Below are 11,319 nucleotides of genomic sequence, written 5' to 3' on the forward strand. Positions count from 1 at the left end.
GACGAACCTGTACTTGGCTGTGGCGCGAATTTTTGCATCGTTAACGTGCACGTGGGTACGTGACACAAGTAACCAATTCATAGTATCTCGAGGAATGAGTTTACTATCGGACAGAAAGGGATGAGTTTGTGTTAAGGTATAGAGAAGATTTGGAAGAGCAAACAGTTTAAAATCTCGTTTGCTCCTTTCTTTTCTTCCGATGATTCTAATCGCTTCTAACGGCTTTTAAATAACTTCTGACCGCTTTTAATCGCTTTTGTCTCAATTGAGACCTGGACGTCCTTCCCGTACAGTATAAATGTATCATCCACTTATAAGTAAAGACAATGTAAGAGATGTAATCTGGAAGTCGTCCAAAGCCGAAAGGCACCGGCTAAAATAAATAATAATAATAATATCATCTACTTAACAGTTTGGCGAAATCGGTGATTGTCCTGAGACGTTTCGATAGAACAAGATACACGACGATTTTGATAATGCGATTTTATTCGTCATTTTCCATTGTAAATCGACTTTCATTCTCACGTACGCAAGTGCCACTCGATGATAACGTCTCGTAGTAATGTCAAAATTTCTACGTGTTTGACAATTCTCAGTCATCGGAGGCGACCGAGTGTCTCGAACGTGGCTTTCGATGGCCTGAGATTTTGGGAAATGCCTTCGCTGAAAAAATTCTTTATGGAACTTCGACAACTTGGGCTTGTTCGTTTCAATGGTCGTTCGCGTTCTTTACGCAATAGTCCGGTCTTCCATGTTCTCGGCTTCGTGACTGATGTCAGACTTAGTCCGTCAGCAGAATGTGCAATTACGTAAGTAAATGGTATTTCAGACCGAGTCGATCTTCTGTCTGCTTTTTCTTATAAATAAGTTCGGACGATCAGTTTTGCGGTTATTTGACGCTTGATGAGTTGTCATATGGAAAGCGGTGTAGGTTTATTTTTTTGGGAAAATTCACACGTACGTTGACGCGAATTTTTAGATTGTTAGTCACGATTTACGGTTCAAGCGTTGGAATATTTTTGTTTGTTCTAGTCGATCGAAATTTCGACAATAAATGGGACGAATGAAACAGACGCGGTTTGAGTGCGTTTTCCTCGATTTCGAAATGTTCAAGCGTTCGCGTTTCCATCGACCGAAAAATCCTGACGACGTCTACTTAGCTCGACCACGTCCCTGCAATGCGTTTAAGCAAACGTGAATTCATTACACAAATAGTATTTTCGACGATTAATTAGACCAATATCTGTTTTCAAGGACGCGAACAGACTTACACGCTACTTTCGAAATTAGTGAGTAGCATTCGTTAAACTTTAATCGCTGAAAATCTACGTTTTATGCTTCAATCTACTTTCGTTTATAAATAGGAGCGGAAGAACCAAAACACTGTTACTAAATTTCAATATCACCTGGTTTCGATTATTGAAGCTCGACTGTTTCGACAGACTATACAGATTACGGGAAATGGACCTGCGTCGCTTTCGAAATAAACCATTCTGCAATGCCATTTATTATGGAAATTTCAGTCAATTAAAACGGAAGAATATTCCAAGATTTAAATCGCAAATTAAATTACAAATAGAAGGTTGACATCTTCCTCACCTGGTTTGCACCAATTTTAGGATAAAACAGATAGATAAATTCATATCGCTGTTTCTTGTTTCTTCTCTTACCGACGTATTTAACGTAACAGTTGATTTTTCTATTTTTTGTAACAGCAGGCTAATGCACGTAAATTGGTAAATAAGTGAAATTCTGCAATGCTATTTATTATTGAAATTTCAGTCAATTAAAACGGAAGAATATTCCAAGATTTAAATCGCAAATTAAATTACAAATAGAAGGTTGACATCTTCCTCACCTGGTTTGCACCAATTTTAGGATAAAACAGATAGATAAATTCATATCGCTGTTTCTTGTTTCTTCTCTTACCGACGTATTTAACGTAACAGTTGATTTTTCTATCTTTTTGTAACAGCAGACTAATGCACGTAAATTGGTAAATAAGTAAAATAAATAGATAAGCAAGGACGTAGAGTGGCTGGCTTTGTAAACGATTATCATCGTCGGGTCGTTAACGCAATTTGTTCCATCGAAACGGAGGAAGAACGAGGCTAGGTAGTCAGGTGCCAGCTGGCAAATCTCGTCGGGCTCCCTTCCGGCCTTCAAAATCCGCTCTACTTTCAGGTAACGGGCCCGGATTTGACCGCGATTAAAGAGGCTGATCGTGTTGCTTTAAGATGCACTCAGTGTTTTCCCAAATCTACCATTTACCCATAGTTTCCATGGATCGAAACAGTAGAGAGATTAAGGAGCACCTTGAGTCTCGGCACTTTTGTAACTTTCCAATCTCGTCACATCCTCAACGCAGTAAATGTTTCACGTATGCCAAAAATATCATAGCTAACAAAAGTATTCGTACATTTTGCGTAGCAAATTGTCAAGCGCGTGAAACATTTTCATATTTCTCTGCCATTGTTATCAGACTATTGTATTGGCAAAATTTAAAGTCAGTTTGAAGATATGCGTGCAAGTTGCAAGAAGTTTGCTGTAAATTTATACGCAGACTGAGTCATCTGAAAGTTTCAGCTGAAATATTTTCAATAATTATTTATCGTTAATTGTCTGAGAAAATGTTTCAGGTGAAAGTTGAATGGCTTCAGAAGGGACACGTTTTGACGTTGGATAAAGATCACGCGAAGTACAGTCTTTAAATATATTAATCGATGGAACTCGAGATTCTCAGCAGAAAATGATCAAGGCTATTTAAGTCGAAAAATTATTGGTACTAATGCACGTAAATTGGTAAATAAGTAAAATAAATAGATAAGCAAGGACGTAGAGTGGCTGGCTTTGTAAACGATTATCATCGTCGGGTCGTTAACGCAATTTGTTCCATCGAAACGGAGGAAGAACGAGGCTAGGTAGTCAGGTGCCAGCTGGCAAATCTCGTCGGGCTCCCTTCCGGCCTTCAAAATCCGCTCTACTTTCAGGTAACGGGCCCGGATTTGACCGCGATTAAAGAGGCTGATCGTGTTGCTTTAAGATGCACTCAGTGTTTTCCCAAATCTACCATTTACCCATAGTTTCCATGGATCGAAACAGTAGAGAGATTAAGGAGCACCTTGAGTCTCGGCACTTTTGTAACTTTCCAATCTCGTCACATCCTCAACGCAGTAAATGTTTCACGTATGCCAAAAATATCATAGCTAACAAAAGTATTCGTACATTTTGCGTAGCAAATTGTCAAGCGCGTGAAACATTTTCATATTTCTCTGCCATTGTTATCAGACTATTGTATTGGCAAAATTTAAAGTCAGTTTGAAGATATGCGTGCAAGTTGCAAGAAGTTTGCTGTAAATTTATACGCAGACTGAGTCATCTGAAAGTTTCAGCTGAAATATTTTCAATAATTATTTATCGTTAATTGTCTGAGAAAATGTTTCAGGTGAAAGTTGAATGGCTTCAGAAGGGACACGTTTTGACGTTGGATAAAGATCACGCGAAGTACAGTCTTTAAATATATTAATCGATGGAACTCGAGATTCTCAGCAGAAAATGATCAAGGCTATTTAAGTCGAAAAATTATTGGTTCGGTAGATATTTTGATTTTTAGTTTGTAAAATTTATCGCACGAAAGGTAAGAGGAACAAATGTAAAATTAATGTCTCGCGTCTTTCCTCGTCGATTCCATTGAAAAAAGGGAATGTACCCTCCGCGTGACCTTTACGCGCACACCTATACAACTAACGTCGTTACGTGGAAACGTGCCCCCCCTTGAAGCCATTCAACTTTTATCCGAAACATTGTCCCATGATAAATGATAGCATTGGAAATATTTCTGTCTACGACTCTTGGATGACTCAGTCTGTATAGTAAAAAATTAGTATACAGTAGGAATAGACTCGCGTTAAGCATGTAAATTAAAAATTTTTAAAACGACCCTATTGAATATCGAGACGTCTTAATGTCATCGTGGATGATCGCTCGTTAACACACTTGGCGATCTCTGCAAAATGTACAGAGTGTCGTGTAGCATCGGGGTGAATTCTATAAATGTGAAAAGTGTCGGGAAATGTATCGACGAGTTACTACATATTTAGTCTAACGTGTTAGGTGTGTTGCAGGAAACATTTTGGAATTTCATTAATATCGTAATAAAAAATATTCAACTATCAATCGTGGTAAAATGGTAAAATGGTAAAACGTCAATATTGGTAAAATGTAAAACCTGTCGGGAAATGTACAGACGAGTTACTGGATTTTTAGTATAACGTGTTAGGTGTGTTGCGAGAAACATTTTGGAATTTCATTAATATCGTAATAAAAAGATATTCAACTATCAATCGTGGTAAAATGGTAAAATGGTAAAACGTCAATATTGGTAAAATGTAAAACCTGTCGGGAAATGTACAGAAGAGTTACTACACATTTAGTCTAACGTGTTAGGTGTGTTGCAGGAAACATTTTGGAATTTCATTAATATCGTAATGACATTCAACTAATAAGAAATAAAACGAATAAAAAGAAAATGAACGTACGTCCTATTCGACTTTGTTTTCGAGCTATAGGAAATTTCAAGATGCAGTAATTTGCTCGTTAACAGCGTAGAAATAACTTTCGAAAGAATTGAACAGGCCTCTCAGGAAATTAGGATAATACCCTGAGGAATGAAAAGGGTAAGACGGTCGATGGTAAAACGTCTCCAGGTTTGTGCTCGGATGTAAGGAGGTCGTTTTCGACACGTCCTGAGAAAGTATGCGGATATACAGTCAGTCACGAAAGTATTCGATTTTTAAACAAGTAAGAAAGTCGTAGCAAGCTGAAGTTTGCTAGCTCCGTTCCTATCTATGTCAATTTTCTCTAAATATTTTTTACGCGTTATTCAATGAACTAGTCTTTTCGGCCAAAAAACTCAAATCGTTCGATCCAATTGCTTGATCTAATTTTTGAAAAATTATTAGCTTTAAAGGCTGTACGAATGGCATTGTGACACGACTGTAGCTTCTTAAAGAAGAAACTGTAACTGGAAAACAAGGTCACATTGGGCGTTGCGTTTACAGGAACTTATTCAATGGTTTCCTTCTGGAAAATCCATGGCCAAGGCGGGTCCCCAAGAGATTACGAAACACCTGTGTATGTAGTTGTAATGCTTAACTCGTTTATATATTTTCCCACTCGTTTCACATTTTACCGATATAACCACGATTGATAGTTGAATATCATTACGATACTAATGAAATTCCAAAATGTCTCCTGCAACACACCTAACATATTGTACTAAATATTTAGTAACTCGTCTGTACATTTCCCGACACGTTTCACATTTTACCAATGTTGATGTTTTACCATTTTACCATTTTACCATTTTATCATAATTGATAGATGAATGTCATTACGATACCAATAAAATTCCAAAATGTTTCCTCCCACACACCTAACACTAAATATCTAGCAACTCGTCTATACATTTCCCGACAGGTTTCACATTTTACCAATATTGATGTTACTACTTTACCATTTTACCACGATTGATAGTTGAATGTCATTACGACATTAATGAAATTCCAAAATGTTTCCTGCAACATACCTAACACGTTATATCAAAAATCTAGTAACTCGTCTGTATATTTCCCGACACGTTTCACATTTTTCTAATATTGATGTTTTACCATTTTACCATTTTACCATTTTACCATTTTACCATTATTGATAGTTGAATGTCATTACGATACTAATAAAATTCGAAAATGTTTCCTCCCACACACCTAACACGTACTAAATATCTAGTAACTCGTCTGTATATTTCTCGACAGGTTTCACATTTTACGAATATTAATGTTACTACTTTACCATTTTACCACGATTAATAGTTGAATGTCATTAGGATATTAATGAAATTCCAAAATGTTTCCTGCAACACGCCTAACATGTTGCACTAAATATCTAGTAACTCGTCTGTACATTTCTCGACAGGTTTCACATTTTACCAATATTGACGTTTTACCATTTTACCATTTTACCACTATTGATAATTGAATATCTTTTTATTACGATACTAATAAAATTCGAAAATGTTTCCTCCCACACACCTAACATGTACTAAATATCTAACAACTCGCCTGTACATTTCCCAACACGTTTCACATTTTTCCAATATTGATGTTTTACCATTTTACCACGATTGATATTTGAATATCTTTTTATTACGATACCAATTCAATTCGTACAACGAATGTTTCGTACAACGCACGCAACGTGTTGCTAAAAGATGTGCACAAATGTACGAATACTTTGACGAACCGCTATATTTACCAAGGTTTTACATTTACCTTGGAAGATGGAGATGCAACGATCGTTTAAAACCTACCGATCCCACATGCGGAGAAAGCTGGTCGCGCACGACATTTGAACGGTGTATTCGCCACGATTACCACATAGGGGTTGGTCGTGTGAGGCCGAGGGAAATGGAAGGACCGAATAGGAGGAGAGCTACGTGACGCAGACGTCACATTAGATTTGGAGAGCAAACGTGCGTGCTCACAAACGTATCTGGCGATAATCTCGCCCTCTGTCTCTCTTTTCAACCCTCTCCACCCTTTGCTTTTCGGCGACCGCGGCCTCAGATACCGCTGCAGATAATCTCGATCTACGCCAAACACCGCGACCGGGCTGAACCCTTGCTCTGCCGGATAATATAGATAGCATTCAACGAATCGTGTTTCTCCTTCTCGCGCTTCGCTCCACCGTGTCCCTTTGATTTCGTCCTCGTTTCCAGACCTGTTCGTCTTCCTCCATCCGTGTCCGTTTGTTCCCTCGATGAAACGAACGTCCCATAGCGATGCACGTGGCTATACCGGAAGCCCGTTTCCTCCGCGTTTAACGAATTAACGAATTTCAATTTCCACAAATCCAGTGCAAGCTTCGGGGTTAGAAAAGAAGAAAAAGAGGAAAAAAAGAAACGTCCACGCGTAAGTTGGAGAAGCGCGAGCGAAGAGAGGAAGAAAAAGAAAGGCAGAGTAGAAAAAAGAATGAAACGAAGAGAGAGAAAAAAAAAGTACAGGAATACGTTGCATCGAGGGTGCATCTACGCTACGAATCTGCCGGTTCACGGACGGTGCACCGGCCTCCTCTATATAATTATTCTCGATGCAGGATACACATATCTTTATAAGGAAGGGCTCGCGTGCACGGCTCAGTATCCAACACGGTATCTTTATAGCTTATTGCAACGCTTTGGGCAATTTCGTGATCGACGGGAGGGGTGGAAGCGCGGCGCGATAACAGGATGCAACTCCAGGCTCCACGGACGTTTTCTTTTCGCGGATATCTAGCCGCCAAACGAGCCGGGCACCGAGCCTTTTTCGTACCTCCACGACGTTCCTAGCGATGGCTTCTCTTAGATATCTCTCTCTCTCTCTCTGTTTCTCTATTCGACTATCTCCGCAAATCCAATCCGCTTTAATGCAGATTACGATCCAAAAGTAAGGCGAGGGATCGATTCGTTAACGAAGACGGTACGCGGCTGACGGTTTCCGCTTAGGAGGAAATTGCGAGCATAAGTCGATGATATTCAAACGATCCTGCAGGCACGTAATAATATCGAATATCGTTTGCTTGCAGATGCCGATCACGGAGCCGTGATACCTCGACCATGCAGGTGCATTCAGCCCGATTCGGGGACACCTGAGCCGCAACGGTGAGTCTCTCGTCCTCCTCTTTTGCTTTCGCTTATCTATACCGCCGCGTCGAATCCAGTTTAATCGAGGCGACACGCGCTGCTTTATGCTAATGCGGTGTAAACTCGCGCCGTAACGTTTCCCTAGTCGAGAAGAAGGAAAAGTGTCGAACAACAGACATCGTGCACGGTGATTGGTGTCGTCACACAGCAATTAGTCGGTTTGACAATCGCACGGGAACACACGCAGCTCGCCTCGAGCTTACTTCCTGCTCGCGTCTAATTACCGCGCGCGTGGCTGAGCGTTTTTCAAATTGACCAGCCATGGTCAAGCGTATTTCCGCTAGCCTAACCGAGTCGTTGCATTTGAAACGGTCTACGCTGCATTTCGTTACCGCGCTAAGCTCTCGGAAAACCTGACGAAATTTTGCGACACGGTTGTTCCAGTGCCGTGTTATTCCAACTTTAACACAAGTTTCTTTATGGAAATTTTAAGAACGAACGAAGTGAACGGAAGCGTAAATATCGCGGGAGCTGTTAATCGAATTTTCAACCGATTAAGTAATTAACGAAACTTGAGTAGATTTATTAGGTCATCCGAAAAGCGTCTTTCGTTTTAGAAGGAATTAATGGACGCACATTTGTCGTTTTAAATTGTTTTATCGAATTACGTATGATCCATTTTGTTCGATGAAAATAAAGATCACAATGTTCGACAGATTAGGTTTCATGTTTGCATAAATATGCGTCATTGTAAAAGGCGTGTCTGTAGAAGAAAGACACTTTTAGGACAACCTAATATATCATCAAAATTTTTCTGTAATTTTGTTATGTGGTTAACGAACACTAACAGAACTTTTCCTGTTATCCGTACTACTGAGGTTTTACTGCGCTTATCGGAGCTTTTGCTACGTTGTAGCTTTCCAGTTACACGTTTAAGAGGGTGTCCTGGATTAGAATGTTCTAAAACAGCGTCCTTTTGTGATTTTTTTTAGAGGCGAAAGAAAGAAACGAAGTTATTGAACTTTGAGGTATGGTTTTATATATGTTCAACGAATACGAAAGAATTTTTTTAAAAGTAAAAAAGAAGATTGTAACAGATTTCTAAGTCTGTTTCATGCGCTGCAGCTTTCGATCGGCGTGAAAAATGCAGCTCGTAATTTTTGACCGAAACGAAAATCCAAAAAAGGATTAAATTATTATATATGTTTCTTCTCGATGAACTGAAAAAGTTCGTCGAAAAGATTATTTAAATAATTGTTAGAGTACCATCAAGTTTATTTTTTCTTTTTATAAAACACATTTTTTCTTTAAACCCGCCAAAATTTTTAATTTCACACTATTTTCTGCCCTTTTGTAGTTCATCCAGAAGAAAAATATATAACAATCTAATCTTTTATCGCTGCCCATGAAATGGGCTTAGAAATCTGTTACAATTCCTTTTTTTAGTTTAAACAAAAATTTTTTTCTATTCGTTAAGTATATATAAAACCATACCTCAAAATTCAATAACTTCATTCCTAAAACAAAACCACAAAAGGACGCTGTTTTAGAACATTCTAATTCAGAACACCCCGTTAAGAGATTTTTCAAAGTTTCCCAAATTTAAGAGTCCGCTTGCAACGTCACGAAGAGTTAAATCTTTGCGAAATTTACTATTCTCTGCTTGTTCCGATACATCGGATACGTCGCTCGCTATTGAAATTATGAAACGAAACGGATCCGGTCCGAAGAGAAACTGTTGGCTTAACCTTAAGGCATACAGCGTATTTTGTAGTTAAAGTAACACCGTGTGATTTCTTTTTACCACGACCCGAACAAAAAGCACGAAATAGAGAGCAGAAAGGAAAGAAAACTGGAATCCGGTGAAAGGTTGGTCGCGAGGAACGCGTTATCCCGTGACAGGATCGCGAAACCCTGCGTGCAGAAGCTTTTACAGCAAGGAGGACGCATTGTCTCAGGTATTGTGGAGAATGGAAGTGGGCGGCTCCACTTTTCTCCGGTTAAAACTGAGATGTGCACCCCCGCTGCGAAGGATCCTGCTTAATCCTTGCCAACAAAAAGAGTTGGCGCCGATATAACGAGAGCCGCGTAATACAAGCGCATTGTTGCTAACCTGTTTCGACAATGTCTGGTCGCGTTAAGCCCCGTAAACATCGATGCCTTCCAACTCTACCCCTCTTCCTCTTGCACGTTGCGATTTTCCGTTTTCCTCTGTCCGGTGTCGTGTTCCCTTAACCGCCTTTGCCCCGATCCTCTCCACTTTTACCCTGATAAGAGCCGAGATAGTATCCGATGCTACAACGGCTAAACTGTCAAACACGCGTAGTGTTTTCAAAGACGAGGGAAAAACTCGTCTTTCATCTCGATATTCCAGTGGGAGAAAGAGATTTCGTCGAAAGGTAGGTGCTAGAGGAGTCGTGGCAAAAGATGTCGAAGATCCTGCGATCTCGCGACAGGATAACGCCGCTATATAGGTCGGCCCTAAAATAGTCTAAAGCCGCATCCCCACCGAGGCGACGACCAGCAACTTTGTGTCGCTGTTTCGTGTTTCCCGAGAAGGTCGAACGTTTGTTCGAGTTTCTTCGTGTTCTCGTTGGCTCGACGAGCGTGTCGTCGCTCGTCCACTATTTCCGTTCGGGGCGGTACAGATGCAAGAAAAGTGGGAAATTATTATCGTTGCTGGGAGAAACAACGCGGCCACTTTGATTTTGCGTCGACGTTCCGCGAAGTTTCCAAGATGTCCATCTTTTAACAAGTGCCGCTTCGCATACGCGCGAATCTCTGGCAATGTAAATTTGTTGAAACTCGCGCTTCTCGGTTCTTCTTTCGTCGTCGTCGACAAGGAAAACAGCAAACACCGCAGGTGCAAGGAGCAAGTTTTTCTTCGGTCGTCCCGAGCTCAGCTTCGAACGTTGATGACCTGTCGCTGGAAACAAACGCAGTCCAGGAATCGGAAGAAAATGCAAACGTTGGTGGAATTGCGTTGCTTCGAAACGTTTGCGCGAGTTGTCGTTCGTCGAAAGCGTTTTGGAACCAGTTGCTCGGCTGTTGATTCGGTAGAAACGCGGCTTAAGCTGCGTTCTTCCGCTCGTCCCGCGACAAGAAACAAATTCGCCGACAAGAAATAAATTCAGTCTCCTGCAGCGATGGAAAACGCACACGGTGGATCCGCGTGTCGGAGGAAAAAGCCGCGCGAGGATGGGAAACAAATCCTCGAACGCGATTTCATTAAAACGACCCACGAGTCGACCAGGGACCAAAAGAGAGGAAAAAGAAGAAGCGAGGGAAGGGAAAAGAACGAAGACGACTCGCTGCGAGAGAAGCGTTGGCCGCGAGTTGTACAATTACCGCTGATCGAATTCAGCCAGCGCGGCGAAAGAGGGAGCGTAGTGGAGCGTGCAGGCCGCAATCGGCGAACGCTTAATGGAGACATCGGTTATCCGTGTCTATTCTCTTTGTACTTCCAATTACCCCTTCCCACGCGTCCAGTCACGTTCCTGTCCCCACATACGGGATGCGCGTTTCTCTGGCGGACCGGTAGGGGTTGCCGCGACGAGAGGGCCACAGATAGACTCGACTATCTGGCGTGTACCCCTTCGTGGTACGCGAGTCGTGGAAAAAAGAACCGACTGAACAGCGGC

General features: G+C 40.9%; 1 protein-coding gene across 1 annotated transcript in view; it reads left to right on the forward strand.

Annotated features, from left to right (window-relative positions):
- Positions 1-7,617: 7,617 nt before the first annotated feature.
- LOC100742684 (GATA-binding factor C-like) overlaps positions 7,618-11,319 on the forward strand; it is a gene marked incomplete at its 3' end in the record, with an annotated part of 75,339 nt that continues 71,637 nt past the window's right edge. Inside the window, exon 1 of the mRNA XM_033323396.1 lies at positions 7,618-7,696. The remainder of the gene's footprint in view (positions 7,697-11,319) is intronic.

Source organism: Bombus impatiens, unplaced genomic scaffold, assembly GCF_000188095.3.
Source record: "Bombus impatiens unplaced genomic scaffold, BIMP_2.2 scf_0945, whole genome shotgun sequence".
NCBI lineage: Eukaryota > Metazoa > Arthropoda > Insecta > Hymenoptera > Apidae > Bombus > Bombus impatiens.